Source organism: Macaca nemestrina, chromosome X, assembly GCF_043159975.1.
Source record: "Macaca nemestrina isolate mMacNem1 chromosome X, mMacNem.hap1, whole genome shotgun sequence".
Lineage (NCBI taxonomy): Eukaryota > Metazoa > Chordata > Mammalia > Primates > Cercopithecidae > Macaca > Macaca nemestrina.
In genome coordinates, this window is record NC_092145.1 from 112,033,914 (window position 1) to 112,052,361 (window position 18,448).

General features: G+C 41.8%; 1 pseudogene; it reads right to left on the reverse strand.

Annotated features, from left to right (window-relative positions):
* Positions 1-2,624: 2,624 nt before the first annotated feature.
* Positions 2,625-17,813, reverse strand: LOC112428904 (ornithine aminotransferase, mitochondrial-like; annotated as a pseudogene).
* Between the last annotated feature and the right edge of the window lie 635 nt (positions 17,814-18,448).

Consider the following 18,448-nt stretch of genomic DNA (forward strand, 5'->3'; position numbering starts at 1 on the left):
AAAACTTTTACAAGAAAGCGTAGGAGAAACGTCTGAGATCTAGGGCATAGTGAATGGTTCAAAAAACATAATCCATAAGGAAAAAAATAAATTAGATTTCATCCAATTTAAAACTTGTGCTCTGTAGAAACTGTGTTAAAAGGATGAAAAAACAGGGTATAAACTGGGAGAAAATGTTTATAAACCACATATCCAACAGAGGACTCACATTAAGAATATATAATGGATATGCATAGTACTCTCAAAACTCAACGATATGCCGGGCATGGTGGCTCACGCTTGTAATCCAAGCACTTTGGGAGGTGGAGGTGGATGGTGGGTAGATCCCTTGAGGCCAGGAGTTTGAGACCAGCCTGGGCAACATGGCAAAACCCATCTCTACTAAAAATACAAAAATTAGACAGGCATGATGATGCACGCCTGTAATCCCAGGTATGTGGGAGGCTGAGGCACAAGAATCACTTGAACCTGGGAAGCAGAGGTTGCAGTGAGCCAAGATCATGCCACTGTATTCCAGCCTCGGTAACAGAGCCAGACTCTGTCTCAAAAATAAAACAAAACAACAGTAAAAACAAACAAACAAATAATTCAATTAGAACATTATGAAAATATATGAACATACATTTCACTGAAGAGGAAATAAGCAAATAAGCTCATGAACGGATGTTCAACATTTATTTGCTTCACTAGATGCAAATTAAGACCACGATGAGGCATCACTACACACTTATTACAACAGTTAAAATAAAAGACATAGTGACAATACGAAATGTTGGAAAGGATACAGAGAAACTGGATATCTAGTAAAATGTTGCTGGGAAGGTAAAATCTTACAGCCACCATGGAAAGCAGTTTGGTAGTTTCTTATACAAGTAAACATGCAATGACCATACAATTCAACAATTACACGTCAGAGAAGTTAAAATTTATCCCCATCCAGAAATTTGTACATAATTGTTCACAGCAGCTTTACTTGTAATAGCCAAAAGCTGGAAATAATCAATATGTCCTACAGTAAGTGAATGGCCAAACTGTGGTACATCCATACCATGGAATACCACTCAGTAATAAAAATGAACTATTGGCCGCGTGCGGTGGCTCATGCTTGTAATTCTAGTACTTAGGGAAGCCGAGGCAGGCAGATCATGAGGTCAGGAGGCAAGTAGATCATGAGGTCAGGAGTTCGAGACCAGCCTGGCTAATATGGTGAAACTCTGTATCTACTAATAATACAAAAATTAACAGGGCGTGGTGGTGTGCCCCTGTAGTCCCAAGTACTTGGGAAGCTGAGGCACAAGAATTGCTTAAACCTGGGAGGCAGAGGTTGCAGTGAACCAAAACCGTGCCACTGCACTCCAGCCTGGGCAACATAGTGAGACTCCATCTCAACAACAACAAAAATATGAACTATTGATACACAAATATTAATATCTTGGATGAATCTCCAGGTTATCATGTGGAGTGAAATAAGCCTCTAAAATGTTATATACTATGAGATTTCATTTGTACAGCATTCTAGAAAAGACAAAATTGTAGAAATGAAAAACAGATTAGTGGTTGCCAGGGGTTAGGGATGGTGGATGGGAGGAGAGTGGGTATTACTAAAAATGAGTAGCACAAGGGATAGCATTGTGGTGATGGAAATGGTCTGTACCTTTTTTTTTTTCTTTTTTTAAAATTCCAAGACTGAGTCTCACTTTGTCACCCAGGTTGGAGTGCAGTGGCAGGATCTCGGCTCGCTGCAACCTCTGCCTCCCAGGTTTGAACCATTCTCCTGTCTCAGACTCCCATGTAGCTGGAATTACAGGCACGTGCCACCATGCCTGGCTAAGTTTTGTATTTTTTTAGTAGAGATGGGGTTTCACCATGTTGGCAGGCTGGTCTCAAACTCCTGACGTCAAGCGATCTGCCTACCTTGGCCTATCAATGTGCTGGGATTACAGCCATGAACCACTGCACCTTGCCATGTTCTGTATCTTTTTTCTTCTGAAATATATGCTTTATTTTAAATTTAAAGAAAAGAAATATTTAAAATAAACATTTTTTTCCACAAATTACAATCAAGCACTCAAAACAATTTAGGAATTTTAAACACTAATTCTTAATTCAAAGTAATGACATCCATAGAATACATTCTGGCATTGGCCCAATATGAAGTTTACTTAATATTGGTATTTTACATATGACTAACCATTCATCCTTCCTAAAATTCAATGATAAAAGTGATTTGACTTTACAAGGTGAAGCCTTTTATGTAGTACCCCAGAGATAACTTTTTCAAATACAAAACATTTATACCAGCAAGGAAATTATAAAAACATATATAAAGTATACTGAAAGATGTGATTTAAAGGCTGTCTGTATATATAGATGCATTTCACCTTAAAAAGTACGCTTGCACATCAAAATGCTTTCACTGAATATAGATGCCATTACATTCTCTTACTTATATTACAAAGCAAACGGCAGGTTCATAAACGTAGTTCTATTATGTATCAACTGAAAAAAATGGATATTCCACAAAAAGGCTTTGGAGATACATGGGAGTGGAATGTGCCTACATTTAGAGCCAAGCTTTTACAGGGAGCCAAGCTCCCATGGACCACTGAAAACAGCTGCTACCCTCAGAATGACAAGATGGTCTTGTTAATGATTTCACTGGACTCTCAAATCTCCTCTTCCTTGATCACTAGTGGAGGCGCACACCTGATGATGTCACCATGGGTTGGCTTGGCCAGAAGTCCATTATCTCGAGTCTTAGAAACACCTTCCAAGCATCACGATCTTTGGTTTCTTTAATAACAATAGTGTTTAATACTTCTTTTCCTCACTGGGCATGGTGGCTCACCCCTGTAATCCCAGCATTTTGGGAGGCCTAGGCAGGGGGATCCATTGTTTTCTTAGCTGGAAATGATCCTGGCATTTAGTGAGTACCTATTACTTAATCTAACATAACATAACTTTAATATTTCATCTTCATATGGTAAGAGTAAGAGAAAAAAAGATTTCAAATTACATGAAAATTTCACTTATAAACATGTATCTCACATTTACCTCATTTATTCATTTTAACAATTATACCTAGATTACTTATGAAAACTGACATATTGAACAAAGCTAGTCGGCCGGGGGTGGTGGCTCACGTCTGTAATCCCAGCACTTAGGGAGGCTGAGAAGGGCAGATCACTTGAGGTCAGGAGTTCAAGACCAGCCTGGCCAACACAGTGAAATCCCACCTCTACTAAAAATACAAAAAGTATCCAAGCATGGGGGCGCATGCCTAGAGTCCCAGCTACTTGGGAGGCTGAGAAAGGAGAACCTCTTGAACCTGGGAGGCAGAGGTTGCAGTGAGCCGAGATAGCACCACTGCACTCCAGTCTGGGCGACAGAGGGAGACTCTGCTCTAAATAAATAAATAAATAAATAAATAAATAAAGCTAGTCATCAGTTCGAGTTATTTTCCTGTTAAAACATTTTTATAGCCTGTAAATGTCAGGTGTTCACCTGAGCAAAAACCTTAAATATATGAGTATTTTGCCAATAACTCAGAAAATACAGCTGTTTTATTATACCCACAATATTAAATTAGTCTTACTTATCAAATAATTACACATAAAAGACCATTCTGTTTTTAGGTTAGGTTTATATTTCATAACCTTAAAACATCTAACAGAGACAAATATAGAACCAGTAAACCGGACCAAAAATGAGTGACAATTTTGAAAACATTTATCATTTTATTTTACCAACAATTTTAAAACCAACTTATTTTTCAAAGATTTAATTGAAGTTGCATGAACTAAATGCATTTTAGTTAATTACTGTATATTTATACGAGCACCTATTTAAGCCAATCTGAATAGGATTCTTTAAATAATTGTTTGCCAACGATTCCAGATTATACCATGTAGACACATTTAACATAACACATGTACATATGTATGAATACACCCAAACACGGATACGTACATAAACAAAGATAGCTTTCATTTTAGAATTTTGATTATGGGACAGTAAAACATACAAACTCACCAATTTATAAAAGACGTTGGACCTAATTTCTGACAAAATGGAAGAAGGCTAAATTTTATTTAAGATTTTTCTCCTCAATAGGTAATCTTATGAAGGTGGTGACACAAATTTCGGGTAAAGCAGTTTGAGTCAGTTACCAACATGTTGAATTAGACAAAGAATTGTTAACGGTAAAATGTGACTGAATTATGTGAGGAGGCCCAAAGGATAAGAGGTATTCTCATAAGCTTTGTATAGTGTTCTCTTGGTCTCAATTCCTCATTCTTGAAGATAAGAGTGTTGTCTTTCCTTTTACTATAGGAAGGAGATCTTTTACATGGAATTTCATCTTTTGCTTTTAAGAAACACTACAAAGGTCAGTGATTTTATTTGTATCTGATGTTTTTCAACTGTCTTTATTTTAATAGTCAGTATGCCAGAGTAGCTGAGGCGTTTTGGGAAAAGAGTTTTGCTTAAAGAAGGATAAAGAGGAAGCGGTAAAGGAAGGAGAGGGGAAGGCTTTGGAGAAGAAAATCTCAGCTAGCTTTAGACAGTATTTTGCAGTGAGGCAGTCTTTGAGTCTTGAATGTGTTCTGGAGCCTCAAGATACCGAGACAGGAGTCCCATATGGACTGTATTATTTTAGTTCACTTTGAGGAAAACAGACTGCATGAATGATCCCCATAATGTTGGCACATATTACCAGCTGGCGTCCCAGAAAGAGGGAGCTATGTTGGCATGCCTTTGAACTTTGAGAGCCTGTGTGTAAATAAATTAATCTAGGTGATTCGGTTTAATGCCTAATACACAAAAGCCAAATTAAACTCCAAGCATGCAAATGATTCTGAAAATAAAGTGCAAACTTATCAGGAAGCATGAGAAGCCTTCTCTAACAGAAAAATCTCTGTAACCAGGCCTCATAACCAGGAGGGAGAAAATCCCTCTTAAACGGGCGGTCTCTGGCTGGGTATAGTGGCTCACGCCTGTAATCCCAGCACTTTGGGAGGCCAAGGCGGGCAGGTCACTTGAGCTCAAGAGTTCAAGACCAGCCCGCCTAACGGGGTGAAACCCCATGTCTACTAAAAAATACAAAAATTAGCCAGGCGTAGTGGTGCACGCCTATAATCCCAGTTACTCGGGAGGACGATGCACGAGAATCACTTGAGCCTGGGAGGTGAAGGTTGCAGCGAGCCCAGATCACACCACTGCACTGCAGCCTGGGCGACAGAGCAAAACACTATCTCAAAAAAAGAAGAAAAGAGAAAAAAGACAAGACAAGAAAAGAAAGGAAAAGAAAAGAAAAGAGGAGGTTTCAAAACCAGGAGAGAGAGAAAGACCCTTCCTAACAAATTCCCAAATAAAACTGAACTCAACCCCCCAGAAAATGACAGTTTGATCCAAGAGAGACTCACCGGGTGGGGGGAAAGAGGCAACCAGAAAAGCAAAAGCTTAAGGGGGCCAAGTGTGCAGACCTCACACCATAGCTCCAGAGGTCATTGATGTCTCCAAGGCGAGTCAGCTTTGGACCCCACTTCTGACACCACAAATATCAAAATCAAAGACTATGGAGATGAATCTCTTTTTTTAAACTACAATATTAAGGATGTTATATTATGGTTTTGTTTTTGTTTTCTGTTTTAAGACAGGGTCTCACTCCGTCACCCACCCTGGAGTGCAGTGGCACAATCTCAGCTCACTGCAACCTCTGCCTCCCGGACTCAGCCTCTGGAATAGCTGGGATTACAGGCATGCACCACCACATCCAGCTAATTTTTGTATTTTTTTGTGGTGACAGGGTTTCACAACATTGTGCAGGCTGGTCACGAGCGCCTGGGCTCAAGTGATCTGCCAGCTTCAGCCTCCCAAAGGGCTGGGATTACAGGGTGAGCCACCACGCCATGCCATGAATCTATAAACATTTTATTTGAGAATCATAGACACAAACTGACTGGTCTTTGGTATGTCCAAAGAACAAAGAGAAAGTTGAGAGTTTTATTAGAAATAGAAATGTTACCTATATTTTTTAAAGCAAGTCCATTGGCACCAGAGAAGCTTTTGGGAGCTGGAAGCTCTGATTGGTGAGTGCGGACAATAGGTAAAACGAGCCTTAGAGTCATTGCAGGTTGTTTCAGCAGTTACTACGTAAAAGTGGTTTTAGGGTGACAGCAGGCCATTTCAGCCACCAGCCTTGTGGAAAATTCAATTCTTGGAGCAGGTGCAATGTGCTCTGAGTGCTTTTTCCCCTGATCACTCAACTCTGACATAGTTGTGTATGCCAAGAATGACTCAATGCCTGGATTGTGGTGGAGCACGCCTGAAATCCCAGCACTTTGGGGGGCCAAGGTGGGCAGACGACTTGAGGTCAGCAGTTCCAGACGAGCCTGGTAAACATGGCAAAACCCTGTCTCTAGTAAAAATACAAAATTAGTGGGGTGTGGTGGCACGTGACTGTAGTCCCAGCTACTCGGGAGGCTGAGGCGGGAGAATCGCTTCAACCCACGAACCTGAGGTTGCAGTGAGTCGAGATTATGCACTGCACTCCAGCCTGGGTGACACAGGGAGACTTCATCTAAAAAAACCACACACACACAAAAAAACAAAACAAACAAACAAAATGAAAAAACCAAGGAAACAAAAAATCAACTAAGAATGGCTCACTTCCCATAATCAACTTTTACAATGATTAAAGCAGAGTCCTGCTTAGCAATGCACAAAAATTCTCCTTTGTGATCCATTCATTATACTGCTGTTGACTTTATTGCTTATGCTTTCAGACAGACACTATCCTTTGACCAAACTTAAGTCGGGCTCCTCTGAGTCCTGTTTCTGACTAGGTCCCAACCTCAGGCTCCGTCCTTCATCCAGGGACTCTGCCCATTTAGCCTGTTTCAGCAAAAATCCTGTCAAGTCCGTTTAGCCAGGATCCCCCTGCCCCTGAGGTTTCCTCCAAGTAATTTCCCATCTTCTGACTCCCTGACCCTACTCCCTGACTACAAATCCCCACTTGTCCTTGGTGGAGTTGAAGTCGATCCTAATATCACTCTCCCACTGCAAGACCCCATTGCAGTGGTCCCTGTACCTAGCACAGTAGTCTTTTACTTTTACTAGAGTAAAATCGTCCTTACGATCTTTTTTTTTTTTTCATTTTCAGAGACAAAGTCTCACTGTGTCACTCAGGCTGGAGTGCAGTGACCCAATCCTAGCTCACTGCAGCCTCAAACTCCAGAGCCCAAGCAATCTTCCTGCCCCAGCCTCCCGAGTAGCTGAGACTACAGGTGTGTACCACCATACCCAGGTTTTTTTTTTTTTTTTTTTTTTTTTTTTTTTTTTTTAAATTCTCTACAGACCGAGGAACTTGATATGCCCATCTAATTTTTGTATTTTCTGTAGAGTTGGGGTTTCGCCATGTTGCCCAGACTGGTCTTGAATTTCTGGGCTCGATGAATCCTCTTGCCTTGGGCTCCCAAAGTGCTGGGATTACAGGCATGAGCCACTGCAGCTGACCCTTCCTTACAGTCTCTAATAAGTGCAATACATACTTGTTTGCTTTAACATTTCCCTGTGTCTTCAATCTCCTGAAGTCATATGCCTGACATTGTCTTTACTTCACCCGTTATAAAAATTCCTTTCTTTCGTCGGGCACAGTGGCTTATGCATGTAATCCCAGCACTTTGGGAGGCCAAGGCGGGCAGAAAACCTGAGGTCAGGAGTTCCAGACCATCCTGGCCAACACAGCAAACCACCATCTCTACTAAAAGTACAAAAATTAGCTGGGTGTGGTGGTGTGCACCTGTAGCCCCAGCTACTCAGGAGGCTGAGGCAGGAGATTTGCTTGAACCCAGGAGGCAGAGGTTGCAGTGAGCCGAGATCACGCCACTGCACTCCTGCCTGGGTGACAATGTGAGACTCTGTCTCAAAAAAAAAAATCATTTTTTTCAACATCTTGGAGTTATTACACCATTGTATCCTTGCCTCCAGTGTGGTATTTGAGAGATCCGATGTCAGTTTAATTATTTTTCCTCTGTAAGTAACCTGCTATTTCTCTCTGATCATTTAAAAAATAATTTTTGTCTTTCACAATTTTACATTTCACTGTTCCTGTGTGTGTGTGTACTATAACATCTTTAATTCTTAAGTCATTTTTTTAAATCTGAGAAATTCTCATTGATTACTTATTTAAGTACACTCTCCTTTTTAATAACTATATTCTCTTCTTACAAGACTACTATTAGATGTGTTTTGACATTTATTCTTCTATCCTCCCTATTAATTAATTTTTCTTTCTTTTACTTCTTCTCTATCCATTACTGATTACTTTTATGAATTCTTTAGACGCATTTCCTCAGCTCAGTAATTGCTTTTTCAACTATACCAGTTTTAACATCCAACCTATTCTGCTGAATTATTTATTTGAGCAGTTAATGTTTTCATATCCAATGTATCCAATAGGTTTCGTATTTATTTATTTATTTGTTTATTTATTTAAGACAGAGTCTTCCTCTGTTGCCCAGTCTGGAGTGCAGTGGCGCAATCTTGGTTTATTGAACCTGTGTCTCCTGAGTCCAAGCAATTCTACTGCCTCAGACTCTTGAGTAGCTGCAACCACAGGCATGTGATGCTGTGCCAGGCTAATTTTTTTATTTTTAGTAGAGACGGGGTTTCTCCTTGTTGGCCAGGCTGGTCTCGAACTCCTGACCTCAAGTGATCCACCTGCCTCGGCCTCTCAAAGTGCCGGGATTACAGGCGTGAGCCACTGTGCCTGTCCTTTTAAAAAAAATTTTATTATTTAAAAAAAATTTTTTTATTTTTTACAGAATTTCACTCTTGTTTTCCAGGCTGGAGTGCAATGCTGTGATCTCACCTCACTGCAACCTCCACCTCCCAGGTTCAAGTGATTCTCCTGCTCCAGCCTCCTGAGTAGCTCGGGTTACAGGCGTGCACCACCACATTCTCTCATTCATTAACATCTGTATCCATTCCTTGAACACCAAAAGAACTTCTCTTTTCTTTCCTGTCCCTGCTCCTATCTTCCAAGTTTATAATATCGGGAATTTTAGTTCAAGACTGTAATTTTTAAAATTTACAATCTAAATTTATACTTTTCAATAAATTTTACTATTTTTCTCCTCACCATTGCTTACTGAAATCACCTCCTTCCTCCTAAATTTAGTTTTCCCTTCTCATAGAACTGTATACCAATGATTATTTCTGAAGGGTATATGCGTCATGAATTTTCTGGAATATTTTCCCCTCATTCTGAATTATCCTGGCTGTATATAGATATCTAGGCTCAACTTTTTTTTGTTGCTTGTTCTTGTTTTGTTTTTTTTGAGACAGTGCCTGGCTCTGTCACCCAGGCTAGAACGCAGTGGCACAATCTCGGCTCACTACAATCTCCACCTCCTGGACTCAAGCAATTCTCCTGCCTTAGCCTCCCAAGTAGCTGGGACTACAGGCACGTGGCACCACACCTGGTTACTTGTATTTTTTGTAGAGATGAGTTTCGCCTTGTTGGCCAGGCTGGTCTCAAACTCCTGAGCTCAAGTGAGCATCCGTTCTTGGTGCCCAAAGTGCTGGGACTACATGCATGAGCCACTGTGCCTGGCCCAAAGTTATTTTAAATCAGCCCCTTGAAAAACTTCTCCATTGCGTTCTCTCTTCTCTTTTTCTCTCTGGGACCTTTCTGGATTTTATCTTTATCCTAGAAATTTTACTCCGAGGGTGTGTGTGTGTGGGCTTGTGTGCCTGCAGGTGTGTGTGCACATGTGTGTTAATCAGGTTCAGAACCAAGTGGCTCTTTTCAGTTTGAAGATTCATGTCTTTGTTCAGTTGAGAAAATTCTAGGACATTATTTCTTCAACTAGTGCCTTCTCTCCAGTCTATTTTTTTTTTTTTCATTTTTGAGATGGAGTTCTGCTCTGACCCTGAGGTTGGAGTGCAGTGGCAGGACCTCAGCTCACTGCAATATCTGCTTCCTGGGCTCAAGTGATTCTCCTGTCTCAGCCTCCCCAAGTAGCTGCGATTTCAGGCACCCACCACCACACTGGGCTAATTTTTGTATTTTTGGTAGAGATGGGGTTTCACCATGTTGGACAGGCTGGTCTCAAACTCTTGACCTCAGGTAATCTGCCTGCCTTGGCCTCGCAAAGTGCTGGAATAACAGGCATGAGCCACTGCACCTGACCCAGTCTTTCTATTTTTTACCTCTGGATCTTCTATGGATGAACGTTGAAAGTTCTGGGATCTCTTCTCCATTTCCTTTATTATTTTCCTTTCATACTTTCTATTTCGTAATCCTTTTCTGCTATACGGTGAAGTAGTGCCATGCCTGAACACATTTTTTCACTGGGTTGTTCCAGTTTCTCTTATTGATATGGAAAAGCTTTGTTATATATTAGAGATGGTTACTGTTAATTTATTGGGGATCCTTCATTTTCCCCAAAATTTGTCTCCTTTTTTTTTTTTTTTTTTTTTTTTTTTGAGACAGAGTCTCACTCTGTTGCCCAGGATGGAGTGCAGTGGTGCGATCTCGGCTCACTGCAAGCTCCACCTCCCAGGTTCACACCATTCTCCTGCCTCAGCCTCCTGAGCAGCTGGGACTACAGGTGCCCACCACCACACCTGGCTAATGTTTTGTATTTTTAGTAGAGACGGGGTTTCACTGTGGTAGCCAGGATGGTCTTGATCTGCTGACCTCATGATCTGCCCGCCTTGGCCTCCCAAAGTACTGGGATTACAGGCATGAGTCACCGCGCCTGGCCTAAAATTTGCTTTTTTAAACAGTTTTTTATGGTGTCTTTTGACTTAGAAGATACTTTAATTTTTACGTCTTTAAGTATGTCAGATTCATTGTTTATAGCCTTGGTGTAATGTCAGGAAGTGTCTATGCCAACTCAAGATGTCTTACACTGTAATATTTTCCTAAAATTTCATCTAGTTTTTTATGACTTCACGTTTTCACATTTAAGTCTCTGAATTTTTAGAATTTATTATTTTATGTGGTTGAAAGTAAGGATTTAATGTTTATTTTTCCAGATGGATAGACACTTGCCAACAATCTGTTTTTATACATCCCATCTTTTGCCCATTGTTTGGAAATGCATGCTGAAGTTTGTATATAAATTAGTCTGTTTCTTGAATTTCTATTTTGTTTCACTAATTAATCTGTTTCTATGTGTATTCATTTTTGGTTGTTGCTGTAACAAATTGTCAATGGCTAAGACAACACTGGGCCCGGTGGCTCACGCCTGTATTCCCAGCACTTTGGGAGGCTGAGATGGGCAGATCACTTGAGGTCAGGAGTTCAAGACCAGCCTGGCCAACATGGCAAAACCCTGTCTCTACTAAAAATACAAAAATTAGCTGGGTGTTGTGGCGTGCACCTGAAATCCCAGCTACTTGGGAAGCTGAGGCGGGAGAATCACTTAAACCTGGGAGGCGGAGGTTGCAGTGAGCCGGGATCACCCCACTGATCTCCAACTTGGGCGACCCAAGTGAGACTCCATCTCAAAAAATATTTATATAGCTAAGACAATTTTTGAAAAGGAAGAATAAGGTGGGAGGAATGGCTCTACCATATTTCAATACTTCTTATATAGCTACAGGAATCAAGACTATATACTATTGGAAGAAGAATAGACACATAGATCACTGTAACAAAATAGAGATCCTAGAAGTAGCCCCACACTGATTTTTTACTAAGAGACAAAAATAAGGAAGGATCATCTGCTTCACAAATGGTGCTGGAGCAGTTGGAGAGCCATAGGCAACAACAACAATAACAACAGAAAGTCTTAATGTTCATACCTTTATACAAAAAAGTAAGTCAAGTGGATCATAGATTTAAATCTAAAATATAAAACTAAAAAAGGCCGGGCACGGTGGTTCATGCCTGTAATCCCAGCACTTTGGCAGGCCGAGGTGGCCGGATCACGAGGTCAGGAGATCCAGACCATCCTGGTTAAAATGGTGAAACTCCGTCTCTACCAAAAATACAAACAAGTTAGCCCGGCGTAGTGGCAGGTGCCTGTAGTCCCAGCTACTTGGGAGGCTGAGGCAGGAGAATGGCGTGAACTTGGGAGGTGGAGCTTGCAGTGAGCCGAGATCCTACCAGTGCACTCCATCCTGGGCAACAGAGCGAGACTCCATCTCAATAAATAAATAAATAAATAAATAAATAAATAAATAAATAAAATAAAATAAAATAAAAAACTAAAAAAAAAAACTTTTACAAGAAAATATAGGAGAAACGTCTGAGATCTAGGGCATAGTGAATGGTTCAAAAAGTATAATACATAAGGAAAAATATAAATTAGATTTCATCCAATTTAAAACTGCTCTGCAAGAAATCTTGTAAAAAGGATGAAAAAATAAGGTATGATCTGAGAGAAAAAGTTTGCAAACCACATATCCAATAAAGGACTCACATCCAGAATATGTAATGGATACGTATGGTACTCTCAAAACTTGATGATAGGCTAGGCGTGGTGGCTCACACTTGTAATCCCAGCACTTTGAAAGGTCGAGGTGGACGGAGGGCAGATCCCTTGAGCCCAGGAGTTCACGACCAGCCTGGGCAACATGGCAAAAACCCATCTCTACTAAAAATACAAAAATTAGACAGGCATGATGATGCGTGCCTGTAATGCCAGCTACTCGGGAGGCTGAGGCACGAGAATCACTTTAACCTGGGAGGCGGAGGTTGGAGTGAGCCAAGATCGTGCCATTGCACTCCAGCCTGGGTAACAGAGCAAGACTCTGTCTCAAGAAAAAAAATAATAAAAACCTCAATGGTAAAAAATACAAACAAATAATCCAATTAGAAAATCATGAAAGGATACATTTCACTGAAGAGGAAACAAGCAAACAAGCACATGAAAAGATGTTCAACATTCATTTGCTTCACTAGATGCAAATTAAGACCACGATGAGGTATCACTACACACTTATTACAATAGCTAAAATAAAAGACATAGTGACAACACCAAATGGTAACGAGGATGCAGAGAAACTGAACACCTCATTAAGTGCTGCTAGGAAGGTAAAATCTTACAGACACTCTGGAAAGCAGTTTGGTAGTTTCTTATAAAACTAAACAATGCAATGACCTTACAATTCAACAATTACACTTCAGAGAAATTAAAATTTATGCCCATCCAGTAGCTTGTACATAATTGTTCATAGCAACTTTACTTGTAATAGCCAATAGCTGGAAATAATCAATATGTCCTACCATAAGTGAATGCTCAAACTGTGGTACATCCATCCTCTGGAATACTACTCAGTAATAAAAATGAACTATTGGCAGGGCACAGTGGCTCACCCTGTTATCACAGCACTTTGGGAGGTCGAGGCTGGCGGATCATGACGTCAGGAGTTCAAGACCCGCCTTGCCAGTATGTTGAAACCCTGTCTTTACTACTAATACAAAAATTACCCGGGCGTGGTGGCGCGCACCCGTAGTCACAGCTACTCAGGAGGCTGAGGCTGGAAAATCACTTGAACCTGGGAGGCGGAGGTTGCAGTGAGCTGAGACACTGCATTCCAGCCTGGGCGACAGAGTGAGGCTCTGTCTCAACAACAACAACAACAACAAACTGTTGACACACAAATATCAATATCTTGGAGGAATCTCCATGGAATTATGCTGAGTGAAATAAGCCCATAAAACGTTATATACTATAAGGTTTCACTTGTATAGCATTGTAGAAAAGACAAAATTGCGGAAATGAAAAACAGTAGTATAAGGGACAGCATTGCGGTGATGAAAATGTACTGTACCTTTTTTATTTTCCCCCCGAGAGGGATTCTCACTCTGTCACCTAAGCTGTAGTGCAGTGGCACAATCTCTGCTCACTGCAACCTCTGCCTCTCGGGTTTGAGCTGTTCTCCTGTCTCAGCCTCCCATGTACCTGGGACTACAGGCAGGTGCCACCATGCCCGGCTAATTTTTGTATTTTTAGTAGAGATGGGGTTTCTCCATGTTGGCCAGGCTGGTCTCAAACTCCTGACCTCAAGTGATCTGCCCACCTAGGCCTCCCAAAGTACTGGGATTACAAGCGTGAACCACTGCACCTGGCCATGTTCTGTATCTTTTTTTTATTTTCTGAAATATAAGCTTTGTTTAAAATGTAAAGAAATATTAAAAATAAACATTATTTTTTACAAATTATAATCAAGCACTCAAAACAATTTAGGAATGTTAAAAACTAATTCTTATTCAAAATAATGACATCCATAGAATATATCCTGGTGTTGGCCAGTATAAAGTTTACTTAATATTAGCATTTTATAGGCTGGGTGCTGTGGCTCACGCCTGTAATCCCAACACTTTGGGAGGTTGAGGCAGACGGATCACGAGGTCAGGAGATTGAGACCATCCTGGCTAACATGGTGAAACTCATCTCTACTAAAGATACAAAAAACTGGCCAGGCGTTGTGGTGGGCACCTGTAGTCCCAGCTGGGGACTGGGGAGGCTGAGGCAGGAGAATGGTGTGAACCCAGGAGATGGAGCTTGCAATGAGCCGAGATCGAGCCACTGCACTCCAATCTGGGCGACAGAGCGAGATTCCGTCTCAAAACAAAAACAAAAACAAAAACTAAACAAAACAAAAAAGCTAGTATTATATATATATATTTTATATATGCTTAACCATTGATTCTTCCTAAAATTCAATGATATCAATGATTTGACTTTATGAGGTGAAGCCTTTTATGTAATACACTAGAGATAACTTTTTCAAATACAAAACCTTTACACCAGCAAGGAAAGTATGAAAACATATATAAAGTATACTGAAAGGTGTGATTTAAAGGCTGTCTGTATATATAGATGCATTTCACCTTAGAAAGTACACATGCACATCAAAACACTTTCACTGAATATAGATACCATTACATTCTCTTACATTACAAAGCAAATGGTAGGTTCATAAACGTTGTTCTATTATGTATCAACTGAAAAAACATACATTCCCCAAAAAGGTTTTGAAGACACATGGGAGTGGAATGTGCCCGCATTAAGAGCAGAGCTTTTACAGGACCACCTGTCTCCAGCAGGCTCCAGGGACCACTGAAAACAGCTGCTACCCTCTGCATGACAAGATGGTCTTGTTAATGACTTCACTGGACTCTTGAATCTCATCCTGCATGAACATCAGCAGAGGTGAAACCTGATGATGTCACCATGGGTGGGCTTGGCCAGAAGTCCATAAACTCGAAGTCGTAGACACACCTTCCAAGCATCACAGTCATTGGTTTCTTTAATAGCAATAGCATTTAATAATTCTTTTCCTCCCGGGCACAATGTCTCACAACACTTTGGGAGGCCAAGGCAGGTGGATCACCTGAGGTCAGGAGTTTGAGACCAGCCTGGCCAACATGGCGAAACCCTGTCTCTAATAAAAATACAAAAATTAGCCGGACATAGTGGTGCATGCCTGTCATCCCAGCTACTCAGGAGGCTGAGGGAGAAAAATCGCTAGAACCCAGGAGGCAGAGGTTGCAGTGAGCCGAGATCGCACCATTGCAATCCATCCTGGGCAACCAGAGTGAACCTCTGACTCAAAAAAAAAAAAAAAAAAAAAAAAAAAAGAATTCTGTTCCTCTTATGGCAGTTACAACATCAGAAGGTAGCTTCATGGGTTCATTTCTCAAGATAATACCCATTTTTTTTCCTGCATTTTCAGCAAGATTTTCTTCTTCTAAAACCTCGAGGGCTGCAATGGCCATTCAGCAGCCTAGTGGATTGCCACCATGTGTGGACCCATGTTCCCCTGGCTTAATGATCAGCATTATGCCATTGTCCCACAGCACTGCAGACACAGAGTATCAGCCCCCAGAAAGGGCCTTTCCAAGGACTGTATCAGGTCTGACATTTTCATGATCAACAGCCAGCCATCTACCGGTTCTGGCCAATCCTATCTGTATTTCATCAGCAATGAACAGAACCCAGCTGGGAGCATGAGATGGGATGAGGGTAAGTAAAAAATACCACTAAGCTCACTGTTCTTATGGAGATTCAGCTGGTCTTCCTTCCTTCCGTCCTCCCTCCCTCCCTCCCTCCCTCCCTCCCTCCCTCCCTCCCTCCCTCCTTTCGTTTTTCTTTCTTTTCTTTCTTCTCTTTCTCTCTTTCTCTCTCTCTCTCTCTCTCTCTTTCTCTCTCTCTCTCTTTCTCTCTTTCTTTCTCTTTTTTCAGTCTTGCTCTGTCGCCCAAGCTGGAGTGCAGTGCTGTGCTCTCAGCTCAATGCAACCTCCATTTCCCGGGATCAAATTATTGAGCGAGCCCAGGAGGTCAAGACCAGCCTGGGAAAAATAGCAAAAGGCAGGGTGGTGCATGCCTGTAGTCCCCAGTCCGAGGCGGGAGGATCACTTGGGCCCAGAAGGTAGTGACCAGCCTGGACAACATAGCGAAATTATCTCTAATAGAAAAATTAAAAATATTAGTAGGGGCAGGGTGGTGTGAGCCTGTAGTCACAAGGCCGAGGCGGGAGGATTGCTTGAGCCCAGGAGGTCGAGGGCAGCCTGGCCAACATAGCGAAACCCCATTTCTACTAACAACAAGAACAACAACAAAAAAGCATGGGCGGGGTGGCTCACCCGTGTAGTTCCCAGGCCAAGGTGGGAGGATTGCTTGAGCCCAGGAGGTCGATACCAGCCTGGCCAACAAAGCAAAAGCCTGTCTCTCCTAAAAAATGAATGAATGAATGAATGAATGAATGAATGAATGAATAAATAAATAAATAAAAATGAGCAAGGCAGAATGGCACATGCCTGTAGTCCTGAGGCTGAAGTGGAAGCATCATTTGAGCCCAAGAGATTGAGGCCAGCCTGGGCAACATAGCGAAACCCGGTTTCTACTAACATGAAACAAAACAAAACAAAAAATTGCTTGGGCAGGGTGGTGCATGCCTGTAGTCCTGAGGCCAAGGCGGGAGGATCCCTTGAGCACAGGAGCTTGATGCCGGCCTGGCCAACATAGCAAAACCTGGTTTCTACTACTAAAAAAAAAAAAAAAAGCATGGGCAGGGTGGTGAATGCCCTTAGTCCTGAGGCCAAGGTGGGAGGATCGCTTGAGCCCAGGACGTCGAGACCAATCTGGCCAACACAGCGAAACCATCTCTATTAAAAAATCAAAAAATAAAAAATATTAGTGGGGGTGGGATGGTTTACGCCTGTAATCCCAAGAACGAGGCGGGAGGATTGGCCAAGGCAGATGTAAACAACACCACAATCACATCCCATAAGTAAATACAGTTTTCTCTCGCCAGGGCTACAGGTAAAGGATGGTAATTGTGCGCACCACACTTAGATTCCCTTTCAAAAATGTAATCAGAGGTTGGAGAGCCTTGGACTGTTTTCTGAGTTGCAACAGATATAGAAGCCACTGAAGGATGAACGCCACAACTAAGTACAGCAAACCTCCCAAATGTGCTAGTTTGGAAAACACTGTGTCTTTCAAGCAGAAAAATCACAGATGACTATTTTTTTCTTCCCATGGTTCAGACTAGAATACAGATTTTTAACCCAAGATCCAGGGACGGTCTTCAGAGAGATCAAAATCTCCTGACGACTCCTGAGGACCACCCACTTTGTTGCAGTGGTGACAAAGTGTGGCTGGAGGATGAGACATTGTTGTGCAATGTCACTGCCCAAGGATGATGGACCAATCAGGGCAGTTAGTGAACTCCATCTGGCCAATCAGAAGTCAGAATAGTAGGCGGAATAAGCGAAGCTGATGTGGCTTTTATCAGTCCAGGCTCCAGGGGCAGAACCTGCTCAAGGTGAGGGTGGAGACTCTCATTTTCCCGCCGAAAGCATCCCCTGGGATTGGCTACTTTCAGTTCAGAGTACGCATGCTCTGACTTTCTCTCTCTTTCGTTTCTTCCACACTCAGAGGACGCACGCTCTGATTCTCTCGATTCTTCCAAAATCAGAGTAAGCATGCGTTGATTTTCTTTTTTCATTCTTCCTACCCCTCTCCTCCTCCGTGGTGCGTTTGTTATCTAGTTTTAATAAGGAGTGTATATGAAGCAGGTCGCCATCTCAAATCCTTCCTGTCAGTTTCTAACTTTTTCAGGTATGGGATTTTTCCTAGAAACTCTGTAGTAACTTAAGAAATTTGGGCTGGGTGCGGTGGCTTATGCTTGTAATCCCTGCACTTTTGGAAGCCACAGCTGGTGGATCGCTTGAACCCACGAGGCAGAGGTTGCAGTGAGCCATGATCACGCCAGTGTACCCCAGCCTGGCAACAGAGCTAGACCCTGTCTGAAAAAAAAAAAAAAAGAATAAAAGCTCACTAAAATCTTTCATGCTGGGCTGATGTGATCCTCTTGCCTAGGCCTTGGGACCACAGGGGCGCACCACCCAGCTCCTGCTAATTTTTTTTTTTTTTAGTAGAGATGGTTTCACTGTGTTTGCGGGCCTGGTCTCAAGCTC